The 20,514-nt window shown below is 26.6% G+C and overlaps 1 long non-coding RNA gene across 1 annotated transcript; it reads left to right on the top strand.

Annotated features, from left to right (window-relative positions):
• Positions 1 to 1,466: 1,466 nt before the first annotated feature.
• Positions 1,467 to 18,396, top strand: LOC126298697 (uncharacterized). Its single transcript, XR_007552648.1, has 2 exons — positions 1,467 to 2,685; positions 18,302 to 18,396. It is a non-coding gene; the product is annotated as an uncharacterized LOC126298697 (long non-coding RNA).
• The last annotated feature ends 2,118 nt before the right edge of the window (positions 18,397 to 20,514 follow it).

Raw genomic sequence — 20,514 nt, forward strand, 5'->3', positions numbered from 1 at the left:
TTAATTTATCATTAAATTGAACTAGAACATTTCTAGGACTATTATTAATCCCATCACTATTTTGACTTACACCATCACGAATTAACATTATCTGAAATAAACTAAATTTAACCTTACATAATGAATTTAAAACACTTCTTGGACCAAAATCATTTAATGGAACAACATTCATTTTCATCTCAATTTTTATTATAATATTATTTAACAATTTCATAGGATTATTCCCTTATATTTTTACTAGAACAAGACATTTAGCATTAACATTTGCAATTGCCCTACCTATATGGCTAAGATTTATATTATTTGGATGAATTAACCATACTAATCATATATTTATTATATTATTTAATCTCTCTTTATTTATTAGTGAAAAGAAAGATTAAATAAGAAAGAATATAATACATTTATTGCTATACATGTTCCATATTAATCTTTAATTATATATAATAGAGAAGTTGTTGTGGTCATACATAGGGGCGTTTCTTTTTTTTTTGTTAATGTTTGTGGTTTTTTTCTTTTTTTTTCTTTAAATATTTGAATCTTTTATTTTTTCCTGAATTAATAGATTTAAAATTTTCTTATTTTTTATTTTTAAAAGTTTTATTCTTGCTTGTTTATTCACTTATTCTTTGTATTATATGTAAGTTTTGTTAGACTAAATGTTCTTTTTGCAGTAATTTGTTTTAATTATCAAGTGATTTTGGATTTAGCAATTGATTTAGTATCGGCATAATTCGTGCCAGCAGCCGCGGTTATACGATTGATACAAGTGAATATTATTGGTTAAAACAGTTGTTTATATTATTAGGGTTGAAATATAAATTTGTAAGGTGAAATGTTAAAATTTATTTGTGGCCCTTTTTATGAATCTGTGAAATTTAAATAATAAACTAGGATTAGATACCCTATTATTTTAAATGTTAATTATATTTACCAGGGTACTATTAGTTAAGGTCTTTAAACCCAAAGAATTTGGCGGTATCTCATTCCATTCAGAGGAACCTACCCCATGATTGATAATACACGATTTACTCTACTTAATTTATTTGTTTGTATATCTCCGTTATCAGAGAATCTTTTTAGAGTTATAATTCTCAAGATTTATAATTATAAAATATTTCAGGTCAAGGTGCAGCTTATAGTTAAGAGGAGGTGGGTTACAATAGATTTTTGTTTATAACGGATTTGATAGTGAAATACTGTTAATGAAGGTGGATTTGATAGTAATTTAATTTATTTAATTTAACTGATATTGGCTCTGAGATGTGTACACATCGCCCGTCGCTCTCATTATTGATTATTCTATTTTATTTTAAAGTAGCTTCAATTTAGATGAGATAAGTCGTAACATAGTAGATGTACTGGAAAGTGTATCTAGGAAGAGTTTCAAGATATAACTTATTAGTAAAGTGTTTCATTTACACTGAAAATTTTTCTGTGCAACTCAGAATATCTTGATTATTTATTTTATTATATTTATTTTTTGTTTATTTAATTATTTAATATAAATAATTTTATTGTATTTTTGTCTTAGTATATTTTATAGAATTGATTTTTTAAATTATAATTTATTGGTAATGTAAGTGTTTTATGAAATATTATTTTAAATTTTTTTAAGTAGATTTTATTTATTGTACCTTTTGTATCAGGGTTTATCAAAATTTTAGTATTTATTTTACTTGTCTCGATTTGGGTTGATTTATAAATAATTTATAGTTAATGTATCATAATTATTATTAAATTATTTATAGAAATGAGATGTTAATCGTTTCTCAAGATATCTAGTTTCTTAAGAAAAAATTTAATTTTTTAAAGTTATTTGTTTTTATTTAATTTTTTAAGTAAAAATATTAACTTATTTATTCTTTAAGGGATAAGCTTTGAAGTTAATAACCTATAATTTATTTTATAGAAATATAATAGTAAGCTTTAAACCAGCTATCTTTAAGATTACGTTTTAGTTCATTATTTTTTATTTTGATTTTATAAATATTTTAGGTTTTTTATTAAGATTATTAATTTAATTTTAAAATTTTTGTAATAATGATAGAATTAGTATATTTATTTGTATGAAATTTTTACCTTGTGAACTTATTATAAGGAACTAGGCAAAATTGATTTCCGCCTGTTTATCAAAAACATGTCCTCTTGTTTATATTTTGAGGTCTGGCCTGCTCACTGAGCGTATTTTTAAAGAGCCGCGGTATTTTGACCGTGCAAAGGTAGCATAATCATTAGTCTCTTAATTAGTGGCTGGAATGAATGGCTTGACGAGAAATCAACTGTCTCTTAATAAATTTTTGAATTTAACTTTTGAGTCAAAAGGCTTAAATTCTTCTTTAGGACGAGAAGACCCTATAGAGCTTGACATTTTACTTTTATATAGTTTTTTGTTTGTCTTTCTATATTTAATGATGATGTTTTGTTGGGGTGACATGAAGAATAGATAAACTCTTCATTATTATATCATTTATTTATGTTTGTTATTTTGATCCATAATTTGTGATCATAAGATTAAGTTACCTTAGGGATAACAGCGTAATTGTTTTTGAGAGCTCATATCGACAAAGCAGATTGCGACCTCGATGTTGGATTAAGAAAAATTTTGGGTGCAGGAGCCCAATGATTAGGTCTGTTCGACCTTTAAATTCTTACATGATCTGAGTTCAGACCGGCGTGAGCCAGGTCGGTTTCTATCCTAAGATTGTTAATCCATATTATTACGAAAGGACCATATGGTTAAAATATTTTTTGTTATATTGATTAATATTAATTTATTTACTATTTTGACAGATTAATGTGTTGAATTTAGAATTCATTTATGTAGATTTTTTCTACAAATAGTATTGATACTTTATGATTTATTTATATTTATTTTGAATTTTCTTTTATTGGTTCTTTGTGTTTTAATTAGTGTTGCCTTTTTAACTTTATTAGAGCGTAAGGTTTTAGGTTATATTCAGATTCGAAAGGGTCCAAATAAGGTAGGTTTTGTGGGAATTCCTCAGCCATTTAGAGATGCTATTAAGTTAATTTGTAAGGAGCAGCCAATTCCTATTATATCTAATTACCTACTTTATTATTTTTCCCCTGTTTTTAATTTAATGATTTCTTTAGCCGTTTGAGTAATTTTTCCTTATTTAACTTATATGTGTTCTTTTTCTTATGGATTTTTATTTTTTTTATGTTGTACTAGATTAGGTGTTTATACTGTTATAATTGCTGGTTGATCTCCTAATTCAAATTATTCATTATTAGGTTCTCTTCGTTCTGTTGCTCAAACAATTTCTTATGAAGTTAGTTTAGCTTTAATTTTATTGTCTTTAATTATTTTAATTGGTAGTTTTAATATGTTTGATTTTATAAACTATCAGCTTTATTGTTGATTTATTATTATTTCTTTTCCTTTAGCTTTAGCTTGTTTTGCTTCTCGCTTAGCTGAAACTAATCGTACTCCTTTTGATTTTGCTGAAGGGGAATCTGATTTAGTTTCAGGATTTAATATTGAGTATGGTGCGGGTGGTTTTACTTTAATTTTTTTAGCTGAATATACTAGAATTGTCTTCATAAGAATGTTATTGGCTTTAATTTTTTTGGGCGGTGATTTTTATTCTTTTATATTTTTTATTAGCTTGCTATTATATCTTTTGGTTTTATTTGGGTTCGTGGAACATTACCACGGTTCCGTTATGATAAATTAATGTACTTAGCTTGAAAAAGTTTTTTACCTTTATCTTTGAATTTTTTTATTTTCTTTGTTGGTTTAAAGATTTTATTTATCTCATTTGTTTAGTGAAATTTTTTGAGAAAAGTTAATAGAAGAGTTAAACTTCTAATTTTATGTTTTCAAAAAATATGCTTTTCCCATGCTAATTAACTTTATTCCTTAATTAATTTATCTCATGCGTTTGCGACATGGACGTTAATTAAGAAATATGTGAAGTAAATAATTGTTAAGATTTGACCTGTTATAATATAAGGTTCTTCAACAGGTCGTTTACCAATTCACGTTAGTAAGCATACAACAACTACTATAATTCAGAATAAAATTTGATTAATAGGGTAAAATTGAATGCCTCGGAATGGTGTTTTATTATAAAATGGTAAAATTATTAAGATTCTAATTGATAAAAATAATGCAATAACACCTCCTAACTTATTAGGGATAGATCGTAGAATTGCATATGCAAATAGGAAATATCATTCTGGTTGAATGTGAACTGGTGTTACTAATGGGTTGGCAGGTACAAAGTTATCTGGATCTCCTAATAGGTAAGGATTAATTAAACATAGCATAATTAATAATGATGTTATTATTACAAATGTAATAGAATCCTTAAAGGTAAAGTATGGATGGAATGGAATTTTTTCAATATCTCCATTTAGTCCAAGAGGATTATTAGATCCTGTTTGGTGAAGAAAAAATAAATGAATTGCTGCTATAGCAGCAATAATAAATGGTAATACAAAATGGAATGTGAAGAATCGATTTAATGTTGCATTATCAACAGCGAATCCTCCTCATACTCATTGGACTAAATCTGTTCCTAAGTATGGGATTGCTGATAATAAATTAGTAATTACTGTAGCACCTCAAAAAGATATTTGGCATCAGGGTAAGACATATCCTATAAATGCAGTTGCTATAACTAAAAATAAAATCACTGTACCAATTATTCAGGTATGTATATATATATAAGATCCATAGTAAATTCCCCGTCCTACATGTAAGTAAATACAAATAAAAAATATAGATGCTCCATTTGCGTGTAAGGTTCGGATAATTCAACCATTATTTACGTCTCGGCAGATGTGTACTACACTACTGAATGCTATTTCAATATTTGATGTATAATGTATAGCTAAAAATAGTCCAGTTACGATTTGAATTACCAAACATAACCCTAATAGGGATCCAAAATTTCATCAAAATGAAATATTTGTTGGGGCAGGTAAGTCAATTAAAGAGTTATTAATAATTTTAATTAAAGGATGTCTTAATCGTAAGGGTTTATTCATTAGTAATTATCTTATTTTACGAATAGGTCCGTGATTAATATTGGTGATTTTAACAACTGCTAGTAGTGCTAAAAATAAATAAATTATTATTATTATTATTGTAATAATGAATGTTGGTCTATTATATAATTTTTCTAAAGATATTGTTATTTCTTGATAATTGATTGAATTATCAATATTTATAGTTTCGGTGTTTTTGAAAAAGTCTATAAATATATATATATATATCTAGAATAATTAATATTAATATGATAAATACTCACATTATTAATGTAATAATTATAGTGATTGATTTAGGCTGAAATATTTCGTTTGATGCAATTCTTGTAATGTAAATAAATAATACTAGTATACCACCAAGAAATGTTAAAAATAAAATATATGATAATCAATATCTTTCTATTATTGTTCCTGTTATTAATCCAACTAGGAAGGTTTGAAGGATAATAAAAAGCATTATTGATATTGGGTGTCTTAATTTAATAAAATTAATATTTATTACATTTGATAATGTTATAATTATTATTTTGATCATTTCAGGGGTTAGTTTATTTAAAATACCGGTTTTGGGGACCGATGATGGAAGCTTTTCCACCTCTGAAGTTTTAAAAGTGGGGGCTGGACTTATTTCCGGTTTACAAGACCGGCGTTTTTTTTAAACTATTAAAACTAATGTTTATATTCTCTATTTTTACTTCTTTATTGATTTATTTTGCTGGTGTTTATGTTTTTTCTTCTAAACGTAAACATTTATTAATGGTTCTTTTGAGATTAGAATATATTGTTCTTTCTTTATTTATGTTAGTTATTGTTTTTCTTATTGAGTTTGATTATGATTATTTTTTTCCTGTTATTTTTTTAGTTTTTTCTGTTTGTGAGGGTGCTTTAGGTCTTTCTATTTTAGTTTCAATAATTCGTTCTCATGGTAATGATTTTTTTAATTCTTTTGGTTTATCTTTATGTTAAAGTATTTATTTATAACTATTTTTTGGATCCCTCTTTGTTTATTAAATAATTGTTGATGGTTGGTTCATTCTTTAATGTTTCTGTCGGGTTTTGTTTTTATAATTTGTGTTTATTCATATGCTGATTTGAATATAATTAGATATTATTTTGGTATTGATTATTTTTCTTTTAGTTTAATTTTACTTAGTTTTTGGATTTGTTCTTTAATAATCACTGCTAGAGGTTCAGTTTATTTAAGTTCATATCATTCTAATTTTTTTGTTTCTATGGTTTTTATTTTAATAATTATGCTTTATTGTTCATTTGCTAGATTAAGTCTTCTTTCTTTTTATATTTTTTTTGAGGCTAGATTAGTTCCTACTTTACTTTTAATTTTGGGTTGGGGTTATCAACCTGAGCGTTTGCAGGCTGGTGTTTATTTAATATTTTATACTTTGGTTGCTAGATTACCTTTATTATTAGTTTTATTTAAGGTTTATGATTTTTCTAATACTTTATATTTTCCTTTATTGGTTGATTTTGGTTCTTATTATTTTATGTTTTATGTATTTATAATTTTGGCTTTTTTAGTTAAGATACCTATGTTTTTGGTTCATTTATGACTTCCTAAGGCTCATGTAGAGGCCCCTATTTCAGGTAGAATAATTCTTGCTGGTGTTTTATTAAAGTTAGGTGGTTATGGTATTTTTCGTGTTATAAAGGTTATTTCTTATTTGGGTTTAAAGTTTAATTATTTTTGATTGTCTTTAGGTTTATCTGGGGGTGTTATTGTAAGATTTATTTGTTTTCGTCAGGTTGATTTAAAGTCTTTAATTGCATATTCTTCTGTTGCTCATATAAGAATGGTTATTGGTGGATTGATGACTATGAATTGATGAGGTTGTGTAGGTTCTCTTTCTCTAATGGTTGGTCATGGTTTATGTTCTTCTGGTTTATTTTGTTTATCTAATATTATTTATGAACGTTTAGGTAGACGAAGATTATTAATTAACAAGGGTATAATTAATTTGATGCCAGGAATGGCTTTATGATAATTTCTTTTAAGGTCATCAAATATGGCTTCTCCTCCTTCTTTAAATTTGGTAGGTGAAATTAGATTATTAAATAGAATTATATCTTGATCTTCTTTTAGATTCTTTGCTTTGATTTTTTTATCTTTTTTTAGAGCTGTTTATACTTTGTATATATATTCTTATTCTCAGCATGGGAATTATTATTCTGGTGTTTATACTTGTTCTCTTGGTTATTTTCGTGAATATCATCTTTTACTTTTACATTGATTGCCTTTAAATATTCTCTGTTTAAAGGGTGAATATTTCATTGTTTAGTTTGCTTAAGTATTTTAATTAAAAATATTGTTTTGTGGAATCAATGATATGAAGTTTTTCATCTTAGGCCGTGAATTTATTTTCTATTTGTTCTTTGAGTTTTTTTTCTTTGTTTATTTCGAGAACTATAATTTTTATTTTAGGTATTTATTATTTAATAATTGATTACAGAGTTTTTGTTGAGTGAGAGCTTTTCAATTTAAATGGTTCTATAGTTGTTATAACTTTAATTTTGGATTGAATATCTCTTATTTTTATATCTTTTGTTATATATATTTCTTCTTTGGTTATTTATTATAGAGAGGATTATATATCTGGTGAAAAGAATATAAATCGTTTTATTATTATTGTTTTAAAATTTATTCTTTCTATAGGTTTTTTAATTATTAGTCCTAATATAATTAGAATTTAATTAGGTTGAGATGGTTTAGGTTTAGTTTCTTATTGTTTAGTTATTTATTATCAAAATGTAAAATCTTATAGTGCTGGTATATTAACTGCACTTTCTAATCGTATTGGTGATGTTGCTATTTTAATTTCTATTGCATGAATGTTAAATTTTGGTGGTTGAAATTGTATTGATTATTATGATTTTATTTCTAATTCTTTTGAAATAAAGCTCATTACTATATTAATTGTTTTAGCAGCTATAACTAAGAGAGCTCAGATTCCTTTCTCTTCATGACTTCCTGCTGCTATAGCAGCTCCTACTCCTGTTTCTGCTTTAGTTCATTCTTCTACTCTTGTTACTGCTGGTGTTTATTTATTAATTCGTTTTAGACCAATATTGGATACTTATAATTGTGGTTGATTTTTACTTTTAATTGGTTGTATAACTATATTTATGGCTGGATTGGGCGCTAATTTTGAGTTTGATTTAAAGAAGATTATTGCTCTTTCTACTTTAAGACAACTTGGTTTAATAATAAGAATTTTGGCTATATGTTATCCAAAGCTTGCATTTTTTCATTTATTGGCTCAAGCTTTATTTAAGGCATTATTATTTATATGTGCAGGTTCAATAATTCATAATTTGAAGGATTCTCAGGATATTCGTTTTATAGGATCAATTGTTAATTTCATACCTTTAACTTCAGTTTGTTTTAATGTTTCTAGTTTATCTTTGTGTGGAATACCTTTTTTAGCGGGATTTTATTCAAAGGATTTAATTCTTGAGATGGTTTGTTTAAGATGAATTAATTGTTTAATTTTTTTTCTTTATTTTTTTTCTACTGGTTTAACTGCTTCTTATTCTTTTCGTTTGTTTTATTATTCAATATCTGGTGATAATAATTTTTATTCTAGATTTTCTTTTGATGATAAGGGTTATTATATTTCATTTGGAATAATTGGTCTATTGTTTGTTGCTGTTTTTGGTGGTAGTCTTTTATCTTGATTAATTTTTCCTATTCCTCATGTGATTGCTTTACCTTATTATTTAAAGTTTTTAACTATTACAGTTGTTATTTTAGGTGCTTATTTAGGTTATCTTATTTCTAATTTTGATTTTTCTCATAATTTATTTTCTGTAAGTATACTTTCTTTTGTTAGATTTGCTGGTTCTATATGATTTATACCTTTTCTTTCAACTAAGTTTATTAGATATATTCCTTTAAAAATAGGTTATTATTCATCTAAGTCATTTGATTATGGTTGAGGTGAATTACTTGGTGGTCAAGGTTTATATAGATTATTTATTTATTTAATTGGTTATATTCAAGGTTGATATGATTCTAATTTCAAGATTTATCTTTTAACTATTATTTTTTGAATATTTATTTTGGTAATATTGTTTTTCGTTTACTTAAATAGCTTATAATTAGAGCGTGACACTGAAGATGTTAAGGAAGTATTTTTACTTTTAAGTATTTATAAATATAGATATATTATTTTTACAGTGAAAATGTAATGTTTTATTTAAACTATATAAATTTTAGAAATGTTAACGGAGTTTAACCGCTAATATAAAAAGTTAGCAGCTTTCATATTGGCTTTACATTTCCTTAATTGGAACTATTATAGTTCAATTATATTATTAACAGTAATACACCTCTTTTTGGCTTCAATTAATAAGAATAAGGGTAGTACATACCAATCTTCCAGGTCGAAACTGACTGCAATATTTCGCTTCTTATTCTATTCAAGGTTGATTGATAATATCAATACTTTTTGAATGCAACCCAAATGTTATATTTAACTACAACCCTTTATTCTGCTCATTGTAATGCTCCTTGGTTTCATTCATGGTATAGTCCTCCTAATAGAACTAGAATAAAAAATATTGTTGATACTGTTCAGATTATAATGTCTGAAGTTTTAAAAATAATTACAATTGGTAGAATTAGTGCAATTTCTACATCAAAAATTAAAAAGATTACTGCGATTAGGAAGAATCGTATTGAGAATGGTATTCGTGCTGATCTTTTTGGATCAAACCCACATTCAAATGGTGATCTTTTTTCTCGATCATTAATTAACTTTTTTGATAGTGTTGTTGCCAGGATTATAACAATTATTGGAATAATAAATCTAATGAAAACTCTTGTTGATAGAATTAGAATTGTTTTTCTTGATTTATATCAAGCTTTCTGATTGGAAGTCAAATGTACTATTTATACTAGAAAAACAATTATCTACCTCATCAATAAATAGAGATATATAAGAATAATCATACTACGTCTACGAAGTGTCAGTATCATGCTGCTGCTTCAAATCCAAAGTGATGTCTTGGTGAAAATTGATTTATTGAGTGTCGAAGTAGACATGTTGATAAAAAGATTGTTCCAATAATTACGTGTAAACCATGGAATCCTGTTGCAACAAAGAATGTTGATCCATAAACTGCATCTGCAATGGAAAAAGGTGCTTCTCAATATTCATATGCTTGAAGTATTGTAAAGTATAGTCCTAATAACACTGTGAAGAATAATCCTTGTAGTGCTTGAGTATGATTAGATTCCATTAAACTATGATGTGCTCATGTTACTGTTACTCCTGATGCTAAAAGAATAGCTGTATTAAGTAATGGAATTTGTATAGGGTTAAAGGGTTGAATTCCTATTGGAGGTCATAGTATTCCTAGTTCAATTGTTGGTGCTAATCTTCTTCTAAAGAATGCTCAAAAAAAAGAAACGAAAAATAATACCTCTGATGCAATAAATAAAATTATTCCTCATCGTAATCCAATTGATACAAATCCTGTATGTAATCCTTGATATGTTCCTTCTCGTACTACATCTCGTCATCATTGAATTATAGTTAGTAGGGTAATTCCAAATCCAATTATGAATAAGTTAATATTAAATAGGTGGAAACATTTTGCTAGTCCTGATACTAGGACTATTGCTCCAATTGCTCCTGTTAATGGTCAAGGTCTATAGTCTACTAAGTGGAATGGGTGGTTTGAGTGAGTTGTTAACATAGGTTTAATATACTTCTCTAGAATATAGAGTTCTTAGAATTGAGAAAACATAGGCTTGAATTATTGCTACTGCTGATTCTAGAATTAATAGAAGTATTTGTCCAATAATTAGTAATGAGATTAAGTTTATTGCTATAGATGGTCCTGTGTTTCCTAATAAGGTTAATAATAAGTGTCCTGCAATTATATTTGCTGCCAACCGTACTGCTAATGTACCTGGTCGAATAACATTACTAATTGTTTCAATTAGTACTATAAATGATATTAATGCAGGCGGTGTACCTTGTGGTACAAGGTGTGTAAATATATGATTAGTATGGTTAATTCATCCAAATAATATAAATCTTAGCCATATAGGTAGGGCAATTGCAAATGTTAATGCTAAATGTCTTGTTCTAGTAAAAATATAAGGAAATAATCCTATGAAATTGTTAAATAATATTATAATAAAAATTGAGATGAAAATGAATGTTGTTCCATTAAATGATTTTGGTCCAAGAAGTGTTTTAAATTCATTATGTAAGGTTAAATTTAGTTTATTTCAGATAATGTTAATTCGTGATGGTGTAAGTCAAAATAGTGATGGGATTAATAATAGTCCTAGAAATGTTCTAGTTCAATTTAATGATAAATTAAAGATGTTAGTTGATGGGTCAAATGTTGAGAATAGATTTGTTATCATTTTCAATTTAAGTTTTTTATTTCAATTGTTCCTTTTTCTGCTCTTTTAATAAGGTTAGGTTTAAATGAGAAGAAGTTTATTTGATTAAACAAGATTAATGTAGCTGAAAATATAATGAATAGTGAGAATCATATAAGAGGGGATATTTGAGGGATTTGGATATAATTTCCCCATCAGAAGTAGTCGTTAATTTACTATTATTTGGTTTAAGAGACCATTACTTACTTTCAGTCATCTGATGAATTTCAAGGTGTACTACTTTTTTTTAGTTACTTTAGATTGACACTCTAATGTTATTTATTTTAACTAACTCCTTAAATTATCTTAGATAATCACTTAATAAATAAATTTGCTGAAGTTCTTTCAATTACAATTGGTATAAATCTGTGGTTTGCTCCACAGATTTCTGAGCATTGTCCAAAGAATAATCCAGGTCGATTTATTGTGAATGTTCCTTGATTTAACCGACCTGTTGTTGCATTAATTTTAACCCCTAATGCAGGAACTGCTCATGGGTGTAGAACATCTGATGCTCTTGTTAATACTCGTACTTCTGTATTTATTGGTAGGATTGTTCGGTTATCTACATCTAGTAGTCGGAATCCATCATTTTCTAGGTCTTGTTCTGGTGTTATATAAGTGTCAAATTCTACGTCTATGAAGTCTGAATATTCATATCTTCAATATCATTGTCGTCCAATGGTTTTAATTGTAATTATTGCATCTACTGAATCATCAAGTAAATATAATAGTCGTAATGATGGAAGGGCAATAAAAATTAATGTAATTGCTGGTAAAGCTGTTCAGATTGTTTCAATTAAATGTCCATGAAGTATATTACGGTTAGTATAGGCAATAAATAATATATAACTTAGGGCATAACCTACAATTACTGTAATTAATAATAATACGACCATAGTATGATCATGAAAGAATGATAATTGCTCCATTAATGGTGAAGCTCCATCTTGAAGAGATAAATTTGATCATGTTGCCATTAATAAATATTTTCTAATAAAAGGTCAAACCTTTATTTGTAGAGCTTAAATCTACTGCACTAATCTGCCATATTAGAATCTAGAGATTAATGGTAATTCTGAGTAACTATGTTCTGCAGGAGGGTTATTTTGTAGTCATTCTGTTGATCTTCTTATGTTAGCTCTAAATATAATTGCTCGGTTTGTAATCATTCTTTCTCATATAATTACAATGAATATAATGATTCCTACAATAGAAATTGTAGACCCAATTCTTGATACTACGTTTCATGATGTATATGCGTCTGGGTAGTCAGAGTATCGTCGAGGTATTCCTGCTAATCCTAGGAAGTGTTGAGGAAAGAATGTTAAATTTACTCCAATGAATATAATTGTAAATTGGATTTTTAATCATGTATTATTTATAGTTAATCCTGTAAATAGTGGATATCATTGAATGACACCTCCTATAACTGCAAATACTGCTCCTATAGATAATACATAATGAAAGTGGGCTACTACATAATATGTATCATGTAATACAATATCAAGTGATGAATTTGCTAATACTAATCCTGTTAATCCACCAATTGTAAATAGGAAAATAAATCCTAGAGCTCATAATAATGGTGGATTGAACTTGAATTTAGTTCCATATAATGTAGCTAATCATCTAAATACCTTAATTCCTGTAGGTACAGCAATAATTATTGTTGCTGATGTAAAATATGCTCGTGTGTCAACATCCATTCCTACTGTAAATATATGGTGTGCTCATACAATAAATCCTATTAGTCCAATTGATAGTATAGCATAAATTATACCTAATGTTCCAAATGATTCAATTTTTCCTCTTTCTTGACATACAATATGTGAAATAATTCCGAACCCCGGTAGAATTAAAATATAAACTTCTGGGTGTCCAAAGAATCAAAATAGATGTTGATATAGAATTGGGTCACCCCCTCCTGCAGGGTCAAAGAATGATGTATTTAAATTTCGATCTGTTAATAATATAGTAATAGCTCCTGCTAAAACTGGAAGTGAAAGAAGGAGAAGTAATGCTGTAATAGCTACAGATCATACAAATAAAGGTGTTTGATCTAAAGTTATACTTTCTGATCGTATATTAATTGCTGTTGTAATGAAATTCACTGCACCAAGAATAGATGATACACCTGCTAAGTGCAGTGAAAAAATAGCTAGATCTACAGATGCACCCCCGTGTGCAATAGCTCCTGCTAGAGGAGGGTAAACTGTTCATCCTGTACCAGCACCATTATCTACTATAGAAGATGTAAGAAGAAGGGTTAGTGAAGGTGGTAGTAATCAAAAACTTATATTATTTATTCGTGGAAATGCTATATCTGGTGCACCAATTATTAGTGGAACAAGTCAATTACCAAATCCACCAATTATAATAGGTATTACTATAAAGAAAATTATTACGAATGCGTGAGCTGTAATAATAACATTATAAATCTGGTCATCCCCAATTAGAGATCCGGGTTAGCCAAGTTCAGCACGAATAAGTATTCTTATTGATGTTCCTACTATTCCTGCTCATGCTCCAAATATGAAGTATAAAGTACCAATGTCCTTATGGTTTGTTGAGAATAATCATTTTTGCGGTAAGATGGCTGAATTTTAGGTGGTAGACTGTAAATCTACTTATGAGATGTTTTCTCTCTTATCATATTTAGGTCTTATATTCAATTATGATTCTAGACTGCAATTCTAGAGGTGTAAAATTTTACTAAGGCCTAAAAGATTATTCTTTTAATTATAACTTTGAAGGTTATTAGTTTGATTAACTTAAGTCCTTAGTATAATGAAATTAAGGTTGATGTTGAAATCAATCCTATTGTTGAAATTATTACTGTTATAGGAAGAATGATTCTTGATTTTTGGGACTTTATCTTTATAGATCACGAATTTTCTGTGTATGATATAATTAGAGCTGAGAATCTAATACGTATATAGTAGTAGAGTGTAATTGTAGTTAATACAACTATAATAGTTATAATAGTTGTTATATTGTTTTCTATTAATGATTGTATTACAATTCATTTTGGTAAGAATCCAAGGAATGGTGGTAGTCCACCTAAAGATAATAAAGATAAGAATATTATGAATTTAATTTCGGTTTTTATATTTCTGGCTGAATAAATTTGATTTATGAAAAATAAATTTATTTGCTTAAATAATAAAACTATAATTAATCTTAATAGTGAGTAAATAATGAAGTATAGTTCTCAGATGTTTTCTCTGACTGTTAATGATCTAATTATTCAACCTAGATGTCTGATTGATGAATAAGCTAAAAGTTGTCGTAAGGATGTTTGATTTAAACCTCCTATTGCCCCAATAATAATTCTTAAGATAATAATTGTTCAAATAAAAGTTCTTAATTGAATACAATAAGATAAGACCATTATTGGGGCGATTTTTTGTCATGTTATTAATGTTAAACAATTATTTCATCTTGATGCTCCTATAACTTCTGGAAATCAGAAATGGAAAGGTGCAGCTCCAATCTTTAATAATAGTCTAGATCTAATTATTATTGATGGGATAAATTCTGTTTCCCATCCCATGGGATATTTTATTTGAATCAGCAAAATTGAAAATAATAATATTGTCGATGCTATTGCTTGGACAATAAAATATTTAATTGATGATTCATTTATTATTATATTTTTATTTCTTGTTAGGAGCGGAATAAATGAAAGTAAGTTGATCTCAAGTCCTATTCAAACCCCAAATCAGGAATTTGATGAAATGGACAGGATCGTTCCTATCATTAATGTTGATAGGAAGAGAAGTTTTGTAGAGTTGTTGGTCATTAAAAAGGAGAGGATTGATACCTCTATAAATGGGTTATGAACCCATTAGCTTGTTTAGCTTACCTTTTTACATTAAGGTGTATGATGCACGTTAGTTTTTGATACTAAAGGAGGTAGTTTAATTCTATCTTATGTAATTTTAATGAAGGTAATTTTATTTACTTTATTTACCCTATCAAGGTAACCCTTTAATCAGGCACTTCATTTATTTAATATATAAATCGAAAGATTTTTTTTGAAATTCTTTTATGTATTATTTTGTTTATTTATGATTAATTTATCCTGCTCATTTTATTTATTTTATATATATATATAATAAATAATTTATATTAATATATTACTTTTAATTGAAATTAAAGTATTATAAGTTCATCTTACCATTATCAATTGATTATTTTAATGCAATTATTTACCTAGGATTATAGCTACTTATGTTTTTAGCTTAAAATAGGTTATTATAATATAATATATATAATAATATGTAATTTAATATTTAATATTATTATAATTGGATATAATAAATAAAATTATTAATTTAAATATAAAATATTATAATTAATATAAGTAATTATATTAATTATAATAATATAATTATGTAAATTATCTATAATTAGATTATTTAACTAATATATATGAAAGTTAACTTAATATAAAAAAAAGAATTCATATTAATAACATATTATATTAAATTACATAATTGTATAAAATATATTTATTATATTATTTAATCTTTCTTTATTTATTAGTGAAAAGAAAGATTAAATAAGAAAGAATATAATACATTTATTGCTATACATGTTCCATATTAATCTTTAATTATATATAATAGAGAAGTTGTTGTGGTCATACATAGGGGCGTTTCTTTTTTTTTGTTAATGTTTGTGGTTTTTTTCTTTTTTTTTCTTTAAATATTTGAATCCTTTATATTTTCCTGAATTAATAGATTTAAAATTTTCTTATTTTTTATTTTTAAAAGTTTTATTCTTGCTTGTTTATTCACTTATTCTTTGTATTATATGTAAGTTTTGTTAGACTAAATGTTCTTTTTGCAGTAATTTGATTTAATTATCAAGTGATTTTGGATTTAGCAATTGATTTAGTATCGGCATTATTCGTGCCAGCAGCCGCGGTTATACGATTGATACAAGTGAATATTATTGGTTAAAACAGTTGTTTATATTATTAGGGTTGAAATATAAATTTGTAAGGTGAAATGTTAAAATTTATTTGTGGCCCTTTTTATGAATCTGTGAAATTTAAATAATAAACTAGGATTAGATACCCTATTATTTTTAATGTTAATTATATTTACCAGGGTACTATTAGTTAAGGTCTTTAAACCCAAAGAATTTGGCGGTATCTCATTCCATTCAGAGGAACCTACCCCATGATTGATAATACACGATTTACTCTACTTAATTTATTTGTTTGTATATCTCCGTTATCAGAGAATCTTTTTAGAGTTATAATTCTCAAGATTTATAATTATAAAATATTTCAGGTCAAGGTGCAGCTTATAGTTAAGAGGAGGTGGGTTACAATAGATTTTTGTTTATAACGGATTTGATAGTGAAATACTGTTAATGAAGGTGGATTTGATAGTAATTTAATTTATTTAATTTAACTGATATTGGCTCTGAGATGTGTACACATCGCCCGTCGCTCTCATTATTGATTATTCTATTTTATTTTAAAGTAGCTTCAATTTAGATGAGATAAGTCGTAACATAGTAGATGTACTGGAAAGTGTATCTAGGAAGAGTTTCAAGATATAACTTATTAGTAAAGTGTTTCATTTACACTGAAAATTTTTCTGTGCAAATCAGGATATCTTGATTATTTATTTTATTATATTTATTTTTTGTTTATTTAATTATTTAATATAAATAATTTATTGTATTTTTGTCTTAGTATATTTTATAGAATTGATTTTTTAAATTATAGTTTATTGGTAATGTAAGTGTTTTATGAAATATTATTTTAAATTTTTTTAAGTAGATTTTATTTATTGTACCTTTTGTATCAGGGTTTATCAAAATTTTAGTATTTATTTTACTTGTCTCGATTTGGGTTGATTTATAAATAATTTATAGTTAATGTATCATAATTATTATTAAATTATTTATAGAAATGAGATGTTAATCGTTTCCCAAGATATCTAGTTTCTTAAGAAAAAATTTAATTTTTTAAAGTTATTTGTTTTTATTTAATTTTTTAAGTAAAAATATTAACTTATTTATTCTTTAAGGGATAAACTTTGAAGTTAATAACCTATAATTTATTTTATAGAAATATAATAGTAAGCTTTAAACCAGCTATCTTTAAGATTACGTTTTAGTTCATTATTTTTTATTTTGATTTTATAAATATTTTAGGTTTTTTATTAAGATTATTAATTTAATTTTAAAATTTTTGTAATAATGATAGAATTAGTATATTTATTTGTATGAAATTTTTACCTTGTGAACTTATTATAAGGAACTAGGCAAAATTGATTTCCGCCTGTTTATCAAAAACATGTCCTCTTGTTTATATTTTGTGGTCTGGCCTGCTCACTGAGCGTATTTTTAAAGAGCCGCGGTATTTTGACCGTGCAAAGGTAGCATAATCATTAGTCTCTTAATTAGTGGCTGGAATGAATGGCTTGACGAGAAATCAACTGTCTCTTAATAAATTTTTGAATTTAACTTTTGAGTCAAAAGGCTTAAATTCTTCTTTAGGACGAGAAGACCCTATAGAGCTTGACATTTTACTTTTATATAGTTTTTTGTTTGTCTTTCTATATTTAATGATGATGTTTTGTTGGGGTGACATGGAGAATAGATAAACTCTTCATTATTATATCATTTATTTATGTTTGTTATTTTGATCCATAATTTATGATCATAAGATTAAGTTACCTTAGGGATAACAGCGTAATTGTTTTTGAGAGCTCATATCGACAAAGCAGATTGCGACCTCGATGTTGGATTAAGAAAAATTTTGGGTGCAGGAGCCCAATGATTAGGTCTGTTCGACCTTTAAATTCTTACATGATCTGAGTTCTGACCGGCGTGAGCCAGGTCGGTTCTATCCTAAGATTGTTAATCCATATTAGTACGAAAGGACCATATGGTTAAAATATTTTTTGTTATATTGATTAATATTAATTTATTTACTATTTTGACAGATTAATGTGTTGAATTTAGAATTCATTTATGTAGATTTTTTCTACAAATAGTATTGATACTTTATGATTTATTTATATTTATTTTGAATTTTCTTTTATTGGTTATTTGTGTTTTAATTAGTGTTGCCTTTTTAACTTTATTAGAGCGTAAGGTTTTAGGTTATATTCAGATTCGAAAGGGTCCAAATAAGGTAGGTTTTGTTGGAATTCCTCAGCCATTTAGAGATGCTATTAAGTTAATTTGTAAGGAGAAGCCAATTCCTATTATATCTAATTACCTACTTTATTATTTTCCCCCTGTTTTTAATTTAATGATTTCTTTAGCCGTTTGAGTAATTTTTCCTTATTTAACTTATATGTGTTCTTTTTCTTATGGATTTTTATTTTTTTTATGTTGTACTAGATTAGGTGTTTATACTGTTATAATTGCTGGTTGATCTTCTAATTCAAATTATTCATTATTAGGTTCTCTTCGTTCTGTTGCTCAAACAATTTCTTATGAAGTTAGTTTAGCTTTAATTTTATTGTCTTTAATTATTTTAATTGGTAGTTTTAATATGTTTGATTTTATAAACTATCAGCTTTATTGTTGATTTATTATTATTTCTTTTCCTTTAGCTTTAGCTTGTTTTGCTTCTTGCTTAGCTGAAACTAATCGTACTCCTTTTGATTTTGCTGAAGGGGAATCTGAGTTAGTTTCAGGATTTAATATTGAGTATGGTGCGGGTGGTTTTACTTTAATTTTTTTAGCTGAATATACTAGAATTGTCTTCATAAGAATGTTATTGGCTTTAATTTTTTTGGGCAGTGATTTTTATTCTTTTATATTTTTTATTAGCTTGCTATTATATCTTTTGGTTTTATTTGGGTTCGTGGAACATTACCACGGTTCCGTTATGATAAATTAATGTACTTAGCTTGAAAAAGTTTTTTACCTTTATCTTTGAATTTTTTTATTTTCTTTGTTGGTTTAAAGATTTTATTTATCTCATTTGTTTAGTGAAATTTTTTGAGAAAAGTTAATAGAAGAGTTAAACTTCTAATTTTATGTTTTCAAAACATATGCTTTTCCTAAGCTAATTAACTTTATTCCTTAATTAATTTATCTCATGCGTTTGCGACATGGACATTAATTAAGAAATATGTGAAGTAAATAATGGTTAAGATTTGACCTGTTATAATATAAGGTTCTTCAACAGGTCGTTTACCAATTCACGTTAGTAAGCATACAACAACTACTATAATTCAGAATAAAATTTGATTAATAGGGTAAAATTGAATGCCTCGGAATGGTGTTTTATTATAAAATGGTAAAATTATTAAGATTCTAATTGATAAAAATAATGCAATAACACCTCCTAACTTATTAGGGATAGATCGTAGAATTGCATATGCAAATAGGAAATATCATTCTGGTTGAATGTGAACTGGTGTTACTAATGGGTTGGCAGGTACAAAGTTATCTGGATCTCCTAATAGGTAAGGATTAATTAAACATAGTATAATTAATAATGATGTTATTATTACAAATGTAATAGAATCCTTAAAGGTAAAGTATGGATGGAATGGAATTTTTTCAATATCTCCATTTAGTCCAAGAGGATTATTAGATCCTGTTTGGTGAAGAAAAAATAAATGAATTGCTGCTATAGCAGCAATAATAAATGGTAATACAAAATGGAATGTGAAGAATCGATTTAATGTTGCATTATCAACAGCGAATCCTCCTCATACTCATTGGACTAAATCTGTTCCTAAGTATGGGATTGCTGATAATAAATTAGTAATTACTGTTGCACCTCAAAAAGTTATTTGGCCTCAGGGTAAGACATACCCTATAAATGCAGTTGCTATAACTAAAAATAAAATCACTGTACCAATTATTCAGGTATGTATATATATATAAGATCCATAGTAAATTCCCCGTCCTACATGTAAGTAAATACAAATAAAAAATATAGATGCTCCATTTGCGTGTAAGGTTCGGATAATTCAACCATTATTTACGTCTCGGCAGATGTGTACTACACTACTGAATGCTATTTCAATATTTGATGTATAATGTATAGCTAAAAATAGTCCAGTTACGATTTGAATTACCAAACA

The sequence above is a fragment of the Schistocerca gregaria genome, chromosome X (assembly GCF_023897955.1).
Source record: "Schistocerca gregaria isolate iqSchGreg1 chromosome X, iqSchGreg1.2, whole genome shotgun sequence".
Lineage (NCBI taxonomy): Eukaryota > Metazoa > Arthropoda > Insecta > Orthoptera > Acrididae > Schistocerca > Schistocerca gregaria.